At 39.5% G+C, this 21,619-nt stretch overlaps 1 long non-coding RNA gene across 1 annotated transcript in view; it reads left to right on the top strand.

Moving 5' to 3' along the window:
* Window positions 1-1,141: 1,141 nt before the first annotated feature.
* The window catches only part of LOC120406727, a 52,212-nt gene continuing 31,734 nt past the window's right edge, over window positions 1,142-21,619 (top strand). The window contains exon 1 of the long non-coding RNA XR_005599531.1: window positions 1,142-1,231. This is a non-coding gene — a long non-coding RNA (uncharacterized LOC120406727). The remainder of the gene's footprint in view (window positions 1,232-21,619) is intronic.

The following is a 21,619-nucleotide window of genomic DNA, read 5'->3' on the forward strand; positions in this document are numbered from 1 at the left end:
TAAGTGTATTCTAGTCCCATGTGCTGCTTACTCTTTATATCTTGCCCATTCCCAAGGCATATGGTATTGGAACAAAAAAATCAAAACAAAAAAGAAATCAAGCTGGTTTTACATTCTGCATCTGCACTTCTGGGCTCTCTCAGACACTGCATGCGATACACTTTTCCAACTGGTACTTATTTGTGAAATACTTTATATTAATACCTGTTTGTCATACAAAAGTCATAGAATGATTATCCTGTAAATAAACTGCTATTAAAACATACCATAAAACTGAATAGTCCTCATGAGCTTTTTCTAGGAAGTCATCTTAGACAAACTTTCATTTCTGTGAAATCCCTTAAGAGCATTAAAAATAGTGCTAACATTCATATACCATATGTTGTATCTTAATTTAACTTCTTCCATTTTTATGCCCATCTTTTCTCAATGCTTTTAATGCTATGGTGACTAATTTTATAGCCTAAAAAAAAACCCAATATAAAATTACTGCAATCTGAAACAATCAAAAGAAACAATTCTCTAGCACATTATAATAAAGCATTATCAACTGCAAAATAAAGCTCTTTCAACATTTATGTTTTCTGAGGTTTAAACTTACCAAAAGGACTAATTTCAAGGATAGCCTCTAAAATTGTGGTTGAAAAATTAAGCATTCAGCAAAAGCATTTGCACATGGAAATCAGGTAATTGTGCAACTACCCAGTTTTCAGGTACAAACATGTAGTTTGCAAATGCTAATAGGTAAGCCTTTCAAATCAAATCGGCATGCCTCAGTTTAGAGGTTGTGGGAGACTGCTTGAAATCTGACCCCACAACATTTAAATTCAGCAAAGTACAACCAAATGCAAGGTACTTAGGAACATACAGTGCTAGGCTATACCTACAGGATGGGGGGATTGTATTCTGGAGAGGAGTGACTCTGAGAGGATTTAGGTTTCATTGTAGATAAGCAGCTAAGCATGAGCTTCCAGGGCTAAGGTAATCCTGCATTGGGGTATACAAACCCTACATTGGCCAGGAAATGGTTAATGAGCTGTTGTGAGCTCAATCAGCACCACCCTGCTACACCTGCCATAAGTGTCAGGTTAGGAGAAAGGAGTTAAAAGGGGAGAGCACAGCTCAATTATGGGCTGACTGTGAAAGAGAGCAGAATCTCCAGCTATCAGTTAGTGAGAGAGGCTGAGCTGTGGCGGGGAATGGCTTGAGAGACTGCTGCCTGTTAGGGAAGGTAGGACTACTTTATGTGGGACTACTGTTTGGCTTGTCCCAGTGAATCAGCTGCTCATGCCAAGTCCTCTGCAGCTGGTGACTTGCATAAAGGGGGCAACGCTGCCCAAGAAACTAAAGTTTTAAAATAGCTATGTATGTATGATATATAACAGAAGCATCCTTCTCTTTTATCTAACAAAAAGTGCAAAGGGGACACTTTGGAAGCTGACTTACTGCAGGTGCATATAGATCACCTAGATCAATGCAATAAATTAACAGTTTATTAGGTACAACTTATAAACTACCAAAAAGCTTCTGTATGGAATAGATTAATAGTATTTTATATACAGTCTAAATTCTTCCTCTAAAGGCTGTCCGTATTGATTTCCAGGTTGGAGCTTAATAGTTCAGGATGGAATGTTATTATTTTGAAAATATTCTTAGCAGACATATATATCAACTGAAACTGTAAAGGCACCATTATTTGTTTTCACAAGCATCTATGAGGGACTATAGAGTATTAGTTGCTGCACTGAATACACAGGGAGGGCATCACATGCATAAGGAACGGCACAGAATTTGGTATGGGGACACCTATGACAGAAGGATAGGAAGGGTGATGTAGCCTGGCATCACTGGCAAAGCAACAGGAATGGCAGTTTGTGGAACACAAAAGGAGACCAGGTCAGAGCAGCATCACTGTGTGGCATTTCTCACTGGTTCTTTTTGAGTATTTTTCTTTCTTTTCATGTACTTTTTGTCAGTCTCTCTCTCAAGGGCATAGGCTGTGGTGGAGCAAAAGAAGCAGATTTGAGGGAAGTGAAGTGAGGTGATGCGACTTGGTGGTTAGAGTTTGCAGAAGAGGAAAGGTTCAAACTGCCCTTTGACTGAGAGAACCTGGCATTGGTGATCTACTTTTTACATCCTAGAGCGGAGTGAAGAATGACAGACCCCAAGGAAAGGTCTATATCTCAGGAAAATAGACTCTGAAAGCTGGGATTTTCATTTGGACTTTTGTTGCTCCTGAAAAAGTGGAGTTTTTTGTGTTTTGTTTTGTTTTCTGTAGGTCTAAACTACGCAGCCAATGAGATGGGAAACCCTGGCTGTGGCTATATACCCAGAGATGAGAGTTGGGCCACTGCTACAGAGTCTCTTTGATTAGTCCTTTAACAAAAAGTCACATTAAAATTTGAGACCATTTGCCTATGAGCAAAATTAAGTTAAATCAACCCAACATTTTAACTCTCTTGAAACAACCTGAAGTGATATAAGGCACTTTTCTAGGCGGGCAGCTATGTAGTGTTCTATGCAGTGTTACTTTAAAGGAATGAAGAAACCACAGCCCGTGACCTTCTAGGATCAACGCTAACAAATTCCTGCTGCTAAGAATAATACTGCCTAGCTCTTATAAGATATTAATGAGTATATCTCAAAGAGCATTACAAAAGGAGGTAAGTATCATTATCCCCATTTTACAGATATGGGGGGCGGCCGGGATGGGTGAGGCACAGGAAAGTGAAGTCAGCTAGCAGGCCAGTGGTCAAGTCAGGAATAAAATCTAGGTCTCCTGAGTCCTAATGCAGTGCTCTATCCATTAGGCCCTACTGCTTCCTAAATGATGAATAAAGCTCTGTAGTGTAGGATCTGGAAGTGTCTGTGGGTACTGTTCTTCAGCAGCATAGAGACTATATATATAATATGTATCTTTGGAGAGTAGTGGAGCAGGATGATCGGTGTTATAAATATGGATAAATAAATTAAATTAAATATCAGAAAACCTGCATCATCCAGTTTAGTGCATTATGCCAGATCTCTGTTGGCATCCAGCTAAAATGTGTTAAATTACCGCACATCCAGGCATCTTTCCATGAACCTTAAATGAACAATTTAGCACCAGTTGTTGATGTGCTTTAAGTATTTTAGTAAATAAAAATTGAGAAACATTCCACTATCTGTGTAAAGCTCTCTATTCTGACGTAATGCAGAAGGCTTTTGAAATTAGATTTTACAGCTATATTAAACCCTAATTTACAATACATATGTTAAGTATTCAAATAAAATGTTATAATTTAATCTGCCTTTGAGCTTTAATGTCTGATTAGATGGATTTTCTACATAATTTAATCCTTGAGCAGAATATCAAAACTCAGCCTGTCCCCTCAACCTGATCTTCTCCCAATTCCTGGCCCCATAGCTTTTTCTGACCCCTCCTTCCATATCTTTAACTGCTCTGTCACTCTCTTCTCTGATTCCTTTTCCCACTAGCTAAAAATACATTCTAAATAAAATGCAAGATTCCCTATCTTGGAAAATCCTTCATTCAAGTCCTCCTTCCTCTCAAAATCCTTGTATGTTGTCTGCTCCTATAAGCTTAGACTTCCTCTTTTCCTCTTCACTGACACCTGGCCCACTGAGCTCCTCCTAGGTGAGCCTAGCGATATTGTACTTTTCACTCAACATTCTTCTTGATCTGTCTGCTCTCTCTGACACAGGTACTCACTCATTCTCCTCCGCTCTTGACTCCTGCAACTCTGTACTCTCCTAGTTCTCCTCCTACTCAGCCTCTCCCACTCTGTCCTGTCATACATAGGGTAACCAGACAGCAAGTGTGAAAAATCGAGACGGGGTGGGGGAGGTAATAGGAGCCTATATAAAGAAAAAGCCCCAAATATCAGGACTGTCCCTATAAAATCAGGACATCTGGTCACCCTAGTCGTACATCTCCTTTTGGCTGCACTGCCACCAACTCTGAACTCATTCCAAATATGAACGTCTTTCCTCCTAATTCCTCTCTACTATCTCTGTTCTCTCTTACCATTGACAATTCTACAGTCTTCAGTTCCCAGGCCCACACTTTGAGCCACCTTATCTAAATTCCTGAAGTGTCTTCCTGTCTGATACCACCCAAATCAATTTTCTTGTGGTCTAGGCTTCTAAAATTCTTGCCCATGGCTTGGTCACTTTTCATCCTGGTTACTGTATCCTATCTCTCTGCTTCCCTCTCTCTCTTCCCATATTTTTTGCTTTGCCCCTTCATTCATGCTGCCCCCTATTCTTGGGATATTCACCTCCTGTTCCCCCAGCGTTCCACTTCATTCCCCTTTGAAACCTATTTCTTCCAGGTGTCCTTTCTGCTGTACCTTGTTGTCTTTCCAGCAATATCACTATATTCTCCTTTTATTTCACTGTCCTGTTAATCACCTTGTATTTGTCTATTGTAGGTCTCAATCTGGCAAACATTTGCACAGCTCTTAACTTTATTCATATCAATAGTCCCAAACAAGGCTTGCTCTGGTGTTTGTTGGTTTTCAGTAATATATCATTTTCTTCTTTCACATTTCTTTTTGTGGTGCCACTGAGTTATAAGTACCTCCCCTCTTTTTGGCTGCTTTCAATAACTTCTGGCTTGTCATTAGGACAGTTAATTAGGAGCCAGTGTCTGGGGAAATGCAACTTAGAGCCAAAATCAAAAATCCTTTATGGGCTTCAATGGCCCTAACAGCTTCTGATTTGATTCAAACAGAAGAAAATGAAAGGGAATAGAGTTGGGGTTCTGAACCAGTCCTACACTTCTCCCCTCTCCAGGAAATGGCAGTAGATATCATGCAGCCCCATCACCTCCACCAGTATCTTAATTTTTTAATAAAAAGTCTTCATGCAGTAAATGGTGACTGACATTTTGATTCCAACTTGCAGTCCTCTAGCATTTCTAGTATGAAGTGTTCCCATCCACTTATTCAAGAATTCTTTATCTACTTAACCAGTAAATAGTCACAAATCTATATTTTATTATAATAGTTCTAATTTCACATGCTAGTTAACAGATCAGACAAGACAAATAAATTACTTCTTAAAGCTCTGTTTAAAGCCCCCTTGTGCAAGGCAAACATAAAGGTGGACATAGTTCCTGGCCCAAAGACTTTTTATGAACTGAGAAAAATAGCGTGAATTGGTTTGTCTGAACTCTTGCTAGGATGTCTACAGAATAAGTGGACTGTGTACTTATTTTATAGTTGCTAATTTGTTGTGTTTGCTAGTGCTGGAGTCTTTCTCTCTAGTAGCATGTGTTTTCTTTTCAAGCTATTTTCTTAAAAACAAATGAATCCCAAAAGTTCCACTGATATCAACAGTTCTTCCCAAACTGGAGATTATTAATAATTTTACAAAATAAAGATTTCTTATGTTATGCTGTTCTGCAAATGAGACTCTCTGTACCACATCTGTTCTTCACTCAACTTAAATAAAAATCCAGATCTTGCATTTTAGGGAGCAAGCCACCATGCTACTTATGATAGTTACTTACTGTAGCTGTGGCTTGAGTCAGCCCCTTCTTGTGGTGACATTTAGCAAACTCATGGCTGATGCCACAGTAGAGGCTCTCTAAATTCCACACAACAACAAGTCACAATGAGACACAGTAATTGTGATCGCACTTTAAAGTCAACAGCTACTGGGCTTTGCCAGCTATGATTGCTGTGCATCTCCTACTAAACTCCAGGAAACTTATTTTTATCAGTCATCATTGATGTAGAAAATTTTGTCCCCATGAGGTCCCATTACCATAGTTCTACAAAATGCAATCACTTTATGGCAGAATGCTTGAAAAGACTATTTTCACCCTAACATTAATCATGTGGTTTGGTGAACTTCTCGCATGTCTGGTAAGACTAGATCAATAAGATGGCCTGTCAAAAGCTTTCTGCTTAATGTTCTTTACAATCCCTGCTAGCCTCCAAGGCTGCCATTGAGGATTAAGATCAGTCCTGCTTTGCATTTACTCATCTTTCCTTAGGTTAGCTCTGAACATCTGTCCTCCCAGTTTTGTCATTCAAACAAGTAAACACTTCTATCTGATTTCTGGATCAGACTAAAGTGATAGGCAAAGTTACATAGTTGAGTCTCTAATAGAAAATCACCAATAGCATAAAGTATGAAATGTGTTAATAATATGGTGTTAAAACAGTGTCATTTTGACTGTGTATCTCTTTCCCAATGCCCTTGAGGAAGATAAAAGTTTAAGCTTATGACTTTATATTTTTAGACCTCATACACAGAGTCTGATTTGTGTAAGGTAATAGTGTTCCTTGACACTATATATTGATACCATCTTATTTGGAGTCTTGTTTTGCATGGATTTTTATATCCTATACTGTTAGGATTATCAGATCTGCTGTGTCCTCTTAAGCAGCAAAGAGGTTCAGCAATAGCTTGTCTTTGTGCTGTTATTCAGGTACAGAGCTCTCCAGGTTACGTAAATCCACACTTATGGAAATAGTTCGATAAGTTCCATAAGCTAGAAAGTTTTTTGCGTAATGGTCGGGTATATGTTCCCGACTTAAACAAAATTCAAGTTACACAAGGCGTTCTGGAACAGAACACTTGCGTAAATTGGGGAGCGTCCATATTATATTCTCTACAGCAACTTTGGGCCTTCTTCACACTTCTCCTTGATATTCTGTAGGCTGGGGTAGATGCTATGGGGTATGAAGACAGAGTTCCACCTGTGTTGCTTTTTGAGTGAGTAACTCTTTAGACTTGGTTCATGTCAATGATTGAGTTTCGCACTGAGGGTATGTCTACATTTAAAATGTTACAGTGGCACAGCTTCACTATAGACAGTCCCTCGGTCAACATTGGCATAGGTAATCCACCTCCTCAGAGGCAGTAACTAGATCAATAAAAGAATTCTTCTGTTGACCTTGTCTACACTGGGTCAGTGTAGCTACATCAGTATAGCTACGTCTCTCAGAGATGTGGAATTTTCACACCCCTAAGAGACTTAGCTATACCTATTTAAGTTCTTAGTGTAGACCAGGCCTTAAATCATAATGCTTATGTTACAATAATGGCCAAGGGAGACAATCTGGAGTGGGGCCCCATTATGCTGAGTACTCTACAAAGTTATAGAAAAGAACAATCATCAAAAATCTGATACCCCGAAACTTACAATCTTAGGCCACATTTATCTGTACAGCACTGCAATGGGTACAGCTGTGTCACTGCAGTGCATCTGGTGAAGATGCTCTATGCCGATGGTAGAGCACTCTCCTGTCAGCATAAAAAATCACTTCCGCAAAAAAGCAGAAGTTATGTCTCCACAAGCAGCAAAAGATCTCTCACCAACATAGTGCTGTGCACACAAGCACTTATATTGGTGCAACTTAAGTCGTTCAGGGGGGATGGAATATTCACACCCCTGAGCACCATAAGTTTTGCCGACATAGCCTGTAGTGCAGTTTTTTCTGTTGAGGTCATTAAGGTGCTTATCCAAACACCAATCTGACTTCGTTGGTAAATTAGTGTTGGAACAAAATGTTTTAGTCAATTTTTTACCATTAGTTTGCATCAACATTGTCCAGAAATTGTGTTTTTATTTTCTCAACAATTAAATGAAAGTCTCATAAAAAACAAAGTGCCTTTATCACAGGAGAACCACACTTTCCAAACATGACATTGTGTGGCTAATCTTCCCACAGGCAAACAGCTATAGAGGAAAATATATGATGAGGGAAATTATCTGGTAAGCAGGGCTGGGCAGATGCCTGTAATTTGCTTTCTTGAGTGTCCTAATTCCCATCACCAAAAACTGAATTCAGAGAGAGTGGGGGAGAGGGAGCTAAGGTGGTCAGATAACATTGATTCTGAACATGAGAAGTTGCTAACGATCTAGTGTAGATTTTATTAATGGCAAAGTCATATCCCAATCTAACCAGGTGCATAGGAGAGTCTTCTTTTATTCAGCCATTTTCTGTAGGTTTTATTAACTATGTCAGTTGTACTCTACCATGGATAACAGCTCTCGGAGAGGGAAATTCCGTTGGGGATTATTATAACCATACAGCTGTAACTTGGCAGATAAAAAAGGTCACTGTGAAAAGGTAAATAATCCCTCTGACTGGTGTGGGGCTAAATCACAGATGTATTGTGCTGTTTTCTAATATAAAAACATGCTCTTAAAACATGTTCTTAATTAGGTAGAATACCCTGGGACAGCTGAATATACTCCTACTGCAAAGCACAGACAAAACACATGCACGTAGTAATTTATTAATGAAGCTTGATGATTGAGCCAGTGTTGTAGAAAAGAACAAAAAAATCCATTTGCTGTTTTTCGTTCTTTTCCCCCTCCAAGTGTTCAGTTTTATTAAAAAATGATAATGGAATACATAATTGTCTGTATACTTAGAATTTATAATTTTTTTATTTTTATTTATTTATTTTTTGCTGCCTGAATGGCATACTTCATTGCATGGTACAACACTTCTCCATTGAATCTAATCATTACCAAGGCAGACTCTGCCCTCTTACTTACATGGAGTAGTATTTTATAACTAGAGTTCTTCCATTGACTTCAGAATCTGTCTAGATCATCTTGTTCTAAAGACAGTTTTAATGAATGGGTTTCCATTAACCAATATTAGTTGTATCATAGTTTTGATTTTTAGTTAGTGAAAGTAGAAGAAATTTCAACAATATTTCATATTTAATGGGCTATATGTGAAACCACCAATTTTCCCTTCTGGAATTCATGCAATTTTTCTGCTTCGGTTGAACCCCTTTACTGTGTAATTTGATGCAAAGTACTTTGATTACTTAGGGATAAACAAGAGAGGTTCTGATTTGCTCTGTTCAGGTATAGTTTCCTCAGAGTCTAATATGCAAACGCATTTTGTTCACATACCCCCAGAAAAGCTGGCCAGTAGGATTCCTTTTTGGCAAATCTGCTAAAGCAAGATGAAGGCAATTCAAAAAGATTGAGAAATCCAAATAAGGAAGCACCCAAAAAGTCCAAACTGTAATCAAATTCAGTAAAGAAGAAAGGGACACCTGCCACAAAATTTCCACCTGGATCTGAATTTCCAGCAATCCAAAGTTTGGGAGCATGTAGATCTCTAACTTTAGTTCATCCCTATCTTGTATCCAAGTATCTCAGGCATCTGATCATAAAACTTAATTCTGACCCACAAGGCATACATACATTTCAACATTTAACTCTTCACTGATACATGTGGGTCTTTAACTGCATAAAGTATCCAATATAATTAGTGATTTTCAACATGGCACAATATCAGGAGGAAGAAAATTTTTAAAATCTGCAATAAATGGAAGGGAAAATCTAGCAGCATAATGACATGAGATACTTCAATTACATGACCAAAATATCCTGTGCAGATAATAAATATAAAGGTATAACCAAAAGATTATACCTTACCTTCTAGTCTCCTTTTAAAGTCTGATTTACACTGCTGGCTATGTAAGAAAACCAAGCAAAATGTCTGAATTTCAGTAATTCACTCTAGGAATTGAAACTTTGTAAACTGTAATTTGTAGGGATAAAAACCAATATTTGTAGTCACTCAGATTGAAAGGCAAAATAACCTAATTATTATATTGTTAAGCTCTTCTAATAACCTGATAGGTAGATGAGTGTCTCTGTCTTTCTCTTTTTTTCTCTAGGGATTGTGGGAACTTTTGAGAGGCTGTGTTTGGTATGTGCTGTGTGCACTTTCTGTTGGTCTGTATCTGTTTTTGTTTATTTGCTGTTTGTTTTTAGGGGTGTTGTTGCTTTCTCCCTTTTCTTAGGGTCAGATGGGGGGGTTCTTAATAGGGTCCACTTCTGATGGCTTCAGCATTTTGACCGACAAGCATGGGATTTGATGTGTGCCTGCTGTCTCCTGTACTGTGTAGGATGTGTTGCTGAGTGTAGGTTAGGTTTTTGGCTGTGTATAAAATCTGCCTCTCAAATGAGACATGTATAGTAATTTTTGCAGCCCAGGAGCAGTTTGTGAATCTTTTTGCTATAAGAGGAATTCTGGGTCAAGGAGTCTTTTTGTTCTAGTTTTCCCCTTGTTTACTCCTGGTACTAAAGTAGTTTTTCTAATGCCCTCCCTCCACCCCCGCCCCAAGCCCCTTTCCTTCACAACTAGATGCTAGTGCCTGATCTCTCCTGTTATGGAAAGGTAGTTTCTGCAGTTAGGATGGTTCCATTAGGCTGCAAAAACCCAAATGTGAGGGACGTTATGTCATTCCAGCACCGGGTTCCCGTGGTTTTAAATAACCCTGAATAGCCCTTGAACCTGGTTTTAAAACACCACATAGATTGAGTGGATTATACAGTGTTTGCTACCTCTGAATGTATGAAATGATTCTTGTTTGGTGCTAGTAAATGTTTGGAGGTTCTCTCACCCCACTCATAGGGAGTACTCTTGACTGAAGGCTACTCCCAACCTCATCTCAGGGGCTAAATCGGATTGCCTTTATACCAGGAAGGCCATTGTGAATGTTTGTTTGGTCCTCCATGTCTTCCGCTCACTTGTCTGATCATCATTATGGCTATGTCACCATAGCCTATGTCGGCAAAACTTATGTCGCTCAGGGGCATAAGTTACACTGAGCGACATAAGTTACATTGATATAAGCATTCATGTGCACAGCGCTCTGTCGGCGGAAGAGCTTCTCCTGCCGACATAGCTTATGCCACTTGCAGAGGTTGTTTTTTTATGCTGATGGCAAAGCTCTCTCCCATCGGCATAGCAGGTCTTCACCAGACATGCTCCAGTGGCACAGCTCTATTGTTACAACTGCGTCCCTGCAGCGCTATACGTATAGAAATGGCCTATGTCTCTGTCAGTGTGTCTCTCCCTCTTCCTGCCTGTGATTCCCATTGGTTGCTTTGATTCCAAGTTATTACAGGGCTTTAATTTCACTGAGATGTTTGTTGTGTTTTGGGAGCAGTGGTGGCAGCATGAATCCCTATATGAGTCCCTGAGACAATGGTGGGTTTCGGAAAGGTCCATATCCACCTGTTCTGCCAGCAGTGTACTCAGGCTGCCACCTAGTCCTTATATCAGGCCATGAGTGCCCAGAAATGAGACACCTTGGACCTTCATGGGAACTTTGATGTGGAAAATCTGGTGCAGATTCACCAAACCTTAAGTAAGAAGTACTGGCTCCTGAGGTGCTTGTTGGGAGAGAAGGGACAAGGAGCCATGGTTTAAGCCCATTTTACTCAGCTGCAGGAAGCTGATGCTCCCACAAGATTCTTATTCGAGTCAGGGCCGCCCAGAGCGGGGGGCAAGAGGGGCAATTTGCCCCAGGCCCCGAGCCCCACAGGGGCCCCCACGAGAGTTTTTCGGGGGCCCTGGAGCGGGGTCCCTCACTCGCTCTGGGGGGCCCGGAAAACTCTTGCGGGGCCGGGCGCAGGAGCTGCTTCTGCTCCCGGTCTTCGCCGGCGGGGGGTCCTTCTGCTCCCGGGCGGAAGGACCCCCCGCCGGCGAATTACCGCCGAAGACAGAGCGGGACCCGCCGCCGAGTTCAGCTCGGTCTTCGGCGGTAATTCGGCGGCGGGGGGCCTTTCTGTTCCGGGACCCGCTGCCGAAGTGCCCCGAAGACCCGCGGCGGGGGCCCCCTGCCGCCGAATTACCGCCGAAGACCGGGCTGCGCTTCGGCGGCGGGTTCTGCTCCGGCGGTAATTCAGCGGCGGGGGGCCCGCCGCGGGTCTTCAGGGCACTTCGGTGGCGGGTCCCGGAACGGAAGGGCCCCCCACTGCCGAAGACCCCGGGCCCCCGGAATCCTCTGGGCGGCCCTGATTCGAGTTGAGGAAAAAAACTATGGACCATTGTCAGATATATTTATTTATTTATTATTATTATTTTACTTCCTACTGCCGGATGGTCATCTAACAGCTGACCCTGCTGTGACCCAGAAAGCAGCTGTTTTCTTTCACAGTACTCTGTATTCACCGGAAGCCTTTGATGTGCTAGCAGTGGAGGATCTGTACCAAGGGTTACCACATCTGAATGGTGACGAACAGTGAATCATAAAATCATAGAAGATTAGGTTTGGAAGAGACCTCAGGAGGTCATCTAGTTGAATCCCCTGCTGAAAGAAGGACCAGCCCAACTAAATCATCCCAGCCAGGGCTTTGTTAAGCTGGGCCTTAAAAACCTCTAAGGATGGAGATTCCACCACCTCCCTAGGTAACCCATTCCAGTGCTTCACCACCCTCCTAGTGAAATAGTGTTTCCTAATATCCAACCTAGACCTCCCCCACTGCAACTTGAGACAATTGCTCTTTATTCTGTCATCTGCCACCACTGAGAGCAGCCTAGCTTCATCCTCTTTGGAACCCCCCTTCAGGTAGTTGAAGGCTGCTATCAAAGCTCCCCCCCCCTCACTTTTCTCTTCTGCAGACTAAAATAAGCCCAGTTCCCTCAGCCTCTCCTCATAAGTCATGTGCCCCAGTCCCCTAATCATTTTCGTTGCCCTCTGCAGGACTCTCTACAATTCGTCCACATCCTTTCTGTAGTAGGGGACCCAAAACTGGATGCAATACTCCAGATGAGGCCTCACCAGTGCCGAATAGAGAGGAATAATCACTTCCCTTGATCTGCTGGCAATGCTCCGACTAATGCAGCCCAATATGCCATTATCTTTCTTGGCAACAAGGGCACAGTGGTGTCTGGATACCCTGCTGTTGTTGCAGGAGCTGTCTGTTGCAGTCCAGCAACTCTCTGCAGGCAAAGCCCTGGGTATTGACCAGCTTCCATCTGAATTCTATAAGCATTTCTGGCATTTTATTGGTCCTGGCTTTTTTTTTTTAGTGGAGGTGGAGTGTATCAAGGAGAAAAAGCTGCCCCTCAGTTGCCACAGGCCAGTGATTAACCTACTGCACAAAAACAGAGGTCCTTTGTGACTTATGGAACTGGAGATCTATTTCTCCTCTCTTCTCATTATAAGATTTTATCCAGGTCCTTAGCTAACTGCCTGAAGGACTATTTGGATTCATTGATACACCCTGATCAAACAGATTGTATTTCTAACAGCTGTATTTTTCATAATTTGTTTTAACTTGTGGTGTTTTTACTGTTGTAATCTGGATGTGGGGCTTATTTCAGTGGACCAGTAGAAGGCATTTGATAGAGTTAACCATAGTTATATTTTTATAAACATTAGAAGCTTTTGGAATTGGGCCAGTGTTCTCTTCATATATTTCTTTATTTTACCAGAACGTTTTTAGTGTCTTAAAGATTAATGGGGGTCTTAGCCATTGCTTCCCTGTTTGCAGAGACATTCATCATGGGTGTCCTCTATCTGGGAAGTTTTATCCTCTGAGTTTGGAGGCATTTCTGCACTCCTTAGATGCCATCTGAGTGGTCTTTCTATGCTGGGGTGCTGGATCCTTTCCTATGCTGATGCTATCTCAGTTTTTATCACATCGGATGGTGACTTGCAGACACTCAGCACTTGTTTAAAATTGTATGAACAAGTGTCTTCTGCTTGCACTAACTGGGCTAAGACCAATTTGGTCTTACTAAGCTCTTGGTAATGTAGAGGTCCCCCTTTGCTGCCCCAACAATTTATGTGGGGTACCTCTGGGATTAAGGTATTGGTGGGATCTTTTTCAGATCTAAACAATAAATGTTAAGGAACTAGGAAGGGACTGAGGAGAAAGTAAAGGGCTGCTTGCAGAAATGGCATTGGCTTCTTCCTGGGCTCTCCTTTCAGGGACAGGTTTCAATTGCCAACAACCATGTGGCCTCAATGCTGTGGCACCGACTAGTGTGTCTGGACCTCTGGACCCTCCCCTGACCTTTTGGACTGCATACAGAGGCATATTAACCTTTTTTTTTTTTAGTAGTTACCACTGGTTGTGCCCTGTTTTGCTGTTCCTACCATTAAATGAGGGGAAGCCAAAGGCTCATTGATTAGTCAGCAGAGTGGCAGTCTTTCACCTCCAGTCTGTTCAGCAGTGGCTGTACTCTGACTCCCCTGGCTAACTTTTTGCTGGGTCAGGCAACCTGTACAGGATGCACGCAGAAGCTTCAATTTAGATAAATGTTGCTGTTTACACTATTTTTGTCATCATGTTTTCATGTCACCTCACTCCTGTTTTTCTGAGTATAGAGCCTTTCAGCATTACATTTTGTGTATTTTATTATATTAACTAGCTTCCTCTGATCTAAATCTTCCAACAAAATAACAAAACATCATCTGTGTCCTGTCAGCTGTGAGCATTATTTAAACAATGCTCACTTCTGGGCCAAAGCCTGGCACAAGTATTACCTATTTAAACTCATCCATTATTCATAATTATAAACAATTACATTAAATTAACCAAACCCTTATTTTTACCATTCAACAATTCTTTATCTTTATATTTTAATATAATAATTTAGTATGTGTGTAGCCTGTATACAACCCCAAATTAATCGTTAACCTTTACTTTTTTATCTTAATGGGAAAGTTATGGAAAACACAATGACCTTTAATGTCAACATTTCTTATTTTCTCCAAATTCTTCAGAGGACTTTAAGTAAAAGTTCTAGCATCAGGCTTGTAAATTATTAAAAGCCTTGCCAGTAATTTTTCCTTTAGTGCTTTTTATTTTAGTTTACAGCCTTGGTATTCAATTGCTCCCCAACAGTGGTCATTATTTTAAAAGTCAACATTTATTGCAAAGGTGTCTGAGTTACTGTAATTTTTCTATAATTAGAAATGAAAATAACAGTAACTGATACCTGTGTTAACTTTTAAAGAGTGATCACTGCATAGAGCTTTTCTTCTTCAAAGTACTTTACCGATATTAACTAGTTAATCCTCTGAACACACCTGTATTGATCTTGGGGTTCATTAAATATCAAAACAGTGAATGAGTAATAAATTAATAAATGAAACTGGAGAGCAGCTTTCATGAACTGCTGTGCACACAATCATGCAGTGTTCCCAGCCCCTACTTCCTGGGCACATCTCCAAATTCCTATATTAATAATACTGTCTTTTATGAGGTGAGCCTCTCTAAAATCTTCTTCAAACATATATGCAACTCCCATCAGTTAATTTGATAAGTATTTTACAAATGGGAAAACTGAGTTGGAGCAATTGGGTGACTTGCCATGAACTACAGAGGGAGTCATAGTTTATGAAGGTATGCTTTTAAGGGAATAAAATCTGTATTACAGAAAAGTTGAATGTTTGCTAAATTTACAGGTACAGAATATTCAGTCTCTCTCTAATAACTCTAGTGGCACCTTGAATTCCCTGATGGGGGTAATAGCTCTGAAGTATTTTGAAAATTTTGAGTTTTAAAGGTGAACTTTAATGCTGAGAATTCATGGGATCCCCAAATTATTAACCTAACACATGCAAAAATGTTAAATGATAGACATTTTAAAGATGCAGTGAACTTTTTATGCCTGCCAGTATCTGAGAGCAAGGTTCCGTTCAGGGAACTGCATTCCCTCTACTCTTTAAATATCAGTTCTGTCATCAACTATAACCAAAAAAAACCATAGAATTCTGAAAAATCAAATAATTTCCAATTATTTTGCATTAAAATGTATTTAGTAATTTTAAATCTGCATGTGTATTTTGCTAAGGATTGGTCTTAAATGGTTTCTGTATTTTTTTTAAGTCATTATAGTCATCTTTTTAGCATGCAAACATTACAGTTAGGATGGAAACTGACACCTCATCAGGACAGGAAATAATTCAATGATTGTTCATCCTTTGCCTCTGATATATCACTTCATTTTGTTGCATTAAGAACTTGAGACATGTTACATAGGGCTAATTAAGATAGTTAGGACGCAGATGTTACAATTAACCTATCAAGCTCAAATGCAGGATAAGCTAAAATCATCTGTAAAAACACCTTTTTAAACAAGTACAAATAAGCACTTATACGTGGGGAAGGCAAGACTTCACCCAAAAGCTACAGCAAAAGAGAAAAACACTTGAAATATGAATCTTTGTTAGCAAACACACTTAACATAGTCTGGCCTAGAGTTTAGTAAGGATTCACCCAAGTTATCAATTCAGAAGCAGAAGTATAGGTACAAAGGCTCAACAAAACCACAATGACAGGAAGACTTGCAGCCTTTGGCAAAATCACCCTCTTCTACAAGATAAAAAGCTAAGTCACTATTCTTTTAAAAGAGACCCTCTGATTCTTCACTTTCACTGTCCTGGGGCCACCTCAGAGCTGCCTTCTACTTAACAAGAAATCAAGACTATAATGCCCCCAAGCTGTTACTCCTCCATACCGACCAAACTGGAGAGGAACAAAAAGCAACAGAATCTTTGCAACTTCACACAACAACATCTGGATTTGGAAGTGGTTTCTAATTTTGCTTATTTAGACATACATTAAAGAATTGAGATCAATTACTGAAATCTATATCTCAGCTATTTTTATAGTCAAAGGATGAAATTAATTCCTGGGCAAAGCACCCACCACGTACTACCTAAGCACTATTTTGAGAGTTTAAGTGCATGGGCCCTGTGAATAGGAGTAGATTTCAGCCAATGAGATAACTCAACTTCTCTATACCATTGCCTTTCCATTTTGAGACAAGGGAAGAAGGGTTTGCTATTGACTTTCAGTAATGAGTTACGATAGAGGTACATTTAGTTTAGATTATCTCCCTTAGGGAATGTATCTAGGATTTGTAGGACTATTTTTAGCTGTTTGTGAATGTCCCTTGCTAGAGTCATTAAGGAAAGAAACACTGAACACTACCATGAAGATGCTGAAGTTTCTTTAATTTTTAGCCATTCTGGTGAGTGATAAATAGTGCTCCTCCCCTTAGATCAAAGGTGTTAGTAGTAGCTTTTGTGTATCTGGGAAGATTACAACTCCTTGTGTGTTAGAAGCATTTTATCAAGGTAAATTCTATACACATTGTTTCTCCAGAGAAATTGATAAGAAACTTTTAATTTCGTTAAACAGGCAATTTTAGAATGGCAAAAGTAATTTGCTAAGGGGATAATTGATATCCAGTGCAGTGGTCATCTTTGGAATAGAATCTGATCTTCATCAGCCATAAACATTTTGGGAAGACCACTTTAAATCTTAGAATGTTGGCATTTTTCAGGCATAATTCAGGTTATTTCCTTCCTCAGAACTGAAAAGACAGCCTTTCTTCTAATATGATAACATCAGAACACCTTTTAGATGAAAAAACAACTAACAGTGCTTTCTAACATTTATTTAAAACTGACCTCTCTGTTTTTTATATTCATATCCAGAAATTATTAAGGAGTCCATCTTTAAAAGAACAGTCACAGGGGATCTAAGTATCAGCAACATACAGCAGAACATCATCCATGAAAAGAGAAAGTTTAAAGTGTTGCTTGCTTATCTCTATATCTTCTGTATGCTGTCAGTAGCCAGTATTTACTTTCCCTTAACAAGAGGATAACATCCTACATAGGCATATTTTGGAGATAGACTGCCATCTGCTGTACCTTTTAGGTTGAGTTTGAATTTAAATTTTGTATAGACAGTAATAGGAGCTGCAACTCTTTAAATCCATGAATTTAGGAATAATTGATTTGCACACAGAGAGCAAGTGTCCACACTTTGCAAACTGTTTTTGAAGAGGTCAGATGCAGGTCTGCTATATTGTGATTCAAAAAAAAAAAAGTCTTGAATCTACTGAATAACCTTCCCCTGATGGAATACAAAATAGTGACAATTCACTTGCCTTTTAAGACCAGCATGCAGAAACTATATATAAAATCATCTATTATTCAGAACAATTTACTTTAGCAGCCACAAAGCTCTGCATTATGATATTGCAAGAACTTTGCCCAGGAGCATCTATCAGCAGTTATTGAAGACTGGATATATTATATTATAAACAGCCACTGGTTTTGAGGGCAGTGTTACCCAAAGCATAAGTGCAATCATTACATATTCAGCACCTTGCAGAAGCATGATCATAATTAGCTCAAAAAGTAGAGCTCTTTTTTTGGTTTGCAGGCTCACATGTTTGATCTCCCTATAGGTTCCAACTCATTGCAATATCCAACATGCCCTGCTCTGATAATACCACACCTCACAGTAACCTATTGCAGACTGGAGTTGGCCAATAGGGACCCAGATATATCTGAAACCCTGAAACAAGTACATTTTTGGGGAAAGTAATAATAAATAAAGGCTTACCAATCCCTCCCCCATCCTATCACTTGCTGACTCCAGTCTGCTGTGGAGTTCTATGGTGGGTATAAAGTCATCAGAACAGGTATGCTAAGACTAATATTTTCAATCTGATTGTGATCTCACAGTGGTGTACATCCAGAGTAACTCCACTAAAGGCAAAGGAATTGCACCCAGGTTAAAGCAGTGTGCAGGAGAGATGCGAATCGGTCGTCTTGGACTGCAAATTTGTATCAGCTTTAGAGGAATATTGAATATTGTTAGTATGTGAAGACAATCCTCATGAAATGAAATAAATAGTCTTAGATAAATAATTAACTCATTTATGTCCTATTCACAGAGGACAATTCTAGGACTTTGGAAGAACTGCACCGTGCCAGTGCAGTATAAATCACAAGCAGACCCAATGTCTTTCTTTCAGTTTCTAGAGCCTCTCTATCTGCAAATGATCAGTTTAGCATGTTTTTCTTTTTACCAGCTCTCTTATTAACTCAGAACATACATGGTAGTGCTTGGTTAAAATATTACCAGCCTTTATTATTTCCTTTAACAGGAGTCATGAACACTGTGAGATCAGATTTTCTAGTCTATTAACAGGAAATATTTGATTGTCTCTGGAATATTGATGGACCCAGATATTTTGTAGTGTTGTATTATTCTGACATATGGGAGGACCAGGTTCCGTAATTCTCAGGACTTCTACTCTTGGGGACAGTGAACTGAAAGAAATCATTATCTCAGTTACACTGGTCAGTGGCGTTACTCTCAGTTTACATCTGTGTAACTGCAACATGTCTCCAATAAATTATTCGGTCACTACAGAATCCATTTCTGGATATGTGATTTAAAGCCAGTAAATATTACCACCCTAGTTAAAAGAACATAAACCAGTCCTGCTTACATCTAAATGTGTGCATTGAAAGAATGTGAGAAATAGGTTTCTAGATGCTACAGTAGCATACTGGTTCAGTACAGAGTCAAGAAAAGGATACTGGAAAATCAAAAAGCTCATATTAGGGGGGAAATAGATCTGAAGACACTAATTGCCTACCCTACAGTTAGGTTCATTTCTCATAAGCCTCAAGCTGTTGATACACACATTATGAACAGATGAACAGCTTGGTCTACATCCTACTCTATGAGCAGATGGAACATATTAAATATGATTGATTGAGAGGGGTATGTTGACAGTGTTACAGGTACTACTGGGAGGCTAAACCTGCAGTCAGCCTCTGTTACTTTCCCCAGACTCTAATCCCCTCTTTGTCAATTTCTCCCTTTCCTTTTTTTAAATTTGTCTTCTCTTTTCTTCTCTTCACCTGTTTTCTTTCCTAACATTCTAGAGTTGTCCTGGGACCAGATGGGTGAATATTCATGACTTCACACAGTCTACCTAGCATTTTACTGGAACTTCACATTCCAAGGACATAAGTTTAGCTCCTTTTTCAGCAGTTCTTTGTCTATAATACATTTAACTGGAGATGTATTTGCATCTGTTACTCACAGGTGACTTGCGCAATCTATAATAATAGGGCTGTTTTACACCAAGGTATTTTTATAAGAAAACAAATGTAAGCAGCCAAATTAACTTCTTATAAGAATTATTAATGATGCCACATTGTTAGCTTCATAGCAAGTTCTTTCAGAACTTATAATGTGCTAAAATATCTCAGTGATTAATATGGTATGGATACCTGGTTAAACGTGACACCACCATATATTCTGATATCTTTGAATTAATAGCTATAGTGATTTCTAAGCAAACATGAATATTTCAGCAATAAAACTGTACTGTGGTTAACATTGCAAAAATATGCATCTAACCAGTATTTATTTATAGCAGACACACAATTTGATACCATTTTGAGAGAGAGAATCAATTCCTGTGATATTCCGTATACTTTATATGGGGCATACAGGTAATAAAAATACCTAGCGCTAATATGGTGCTTTTCAGCAGTAGATCTCAAAGGATGTCGGTATCAGTATTTACATTTTACAGGTGGGTAAACTGAGGCACAGAGAGGAGCAGTGACTTGCCCAAGATCACCCAGCAGGCCAGTGCTGAGCTAGGAATAGAAGCCAGATTTCCTGAGTCCGTTCAGTACTCTATCCAGTAGGCTGAATCAATTGAGTCAATGATAGAATGCAGGCAGAAGCCATGTTCTCTACTAATAAAAAGTGGCTAGCAGTCTAGTGGGCATAAATTGGGGGCTTCCAAATGTTCTGGGAATAACAAGCTCTTTTCTCATCTCTCAAACAATATGCATTGAACTTAAAATAAGCCTCTCATTTCAATGCCAGCTTGCCTGGATATTCTATTTGGCTACCAGATATTGGCAGAGTACCTTTGTCTGTAATCAGTTGGTTAAGTTGTCTGGAGGAAGTGGATTATTGGGTAGAAGTAGGTATAGCAAGTAATTGACTGTCTGCACTTCTGTACTCTTTGATTTAAAGACAATGTGCTTAGGATGGAAAGTCAACAAATCATTCCAAAATACATACAAGGATTTAATTGTAGTAATTAATTCATCTATACAACTCAGTGTACTTTTAAATAGCTTCTTCACTGAAAATAAATGCCTCATCCATCTTAAATATAACAGCCTGAAAGAACAAGTAAAGTCAATAGAAAAATAAATTGCATTACAGAGAGCTCAGACAAATGTATTAGACAAATAGACTCTTCCAACTCGACACATACTAAAATTATAAAGGACTTAGAAAGTAGATGCAGCAGCAGCATGAACAAATAGTCATGCAATAGTCATGCACATAAACTTACTGACATGTAAATGTAAAGGAAAACAAGAGAAACTCTATATTTATGGAAACTCTTTTATTAGGAGGGGCTCCCTCCTAAATAATCATGTGGTTCTTTAACGTGAACCCTAGCAGCTTTGTTTTTGTTTTTTTTTGTCACAGGAAGAGGAGTAAATGATTCACATGGAATTTTTGTTTTAAAAGACAAGAAAAGTGAGGTAAGAGAGAAACTCTATGAAAATAAGTGAACAATGCATATTTTACTAGGAATGCACATGTACACATATCCTTTATGCCACTGCACCCTTGCATATTGGCTTTTAGCCAAAGAGTGACAGGTGATCGTGGTGATATTAGTCAGATAACTATATCACAATTGCCCCCCCCTTAATTTAAATGCAACAATGTATAGGCATCGACGGAGGGCACTGTTCCAATATCAGTGACATGCTTGGCCATTTCTGTCTTATGTGACTGTAAAAGCATGTAATCTGCATGATACTACTGTGCCTTTTTGACAGATCATTTAAGGTAATCTAGAAGAGGTTAAGCTCTTGTTCCAGGCTTTGTTGTAAAACTGAGGTACACACCTCCCCCACGTTAAAGGAACAACCGAAATAAACCTCTATAGCTGGCATTATTTGTTTGATCTCCACAAATAAGTATTTAAATGGAAGGGGAATTCTGAGATGCTCTCTTAGA

Source organism: Mauremys reevesii, linkage group 5 (assembly GCF_016161935.1).
Source record: "Mauremys reevesii isolate NIE-2019 linkage group 5, ASM1616193v1, whole genome shotgun sequence".
In the NCBI taxonomy this organism is placed as follows: Eukaryota; Metazoa; Chordata; order Testudines; family Geoemydidae; genus Mauremys; species Mauremys reevesii.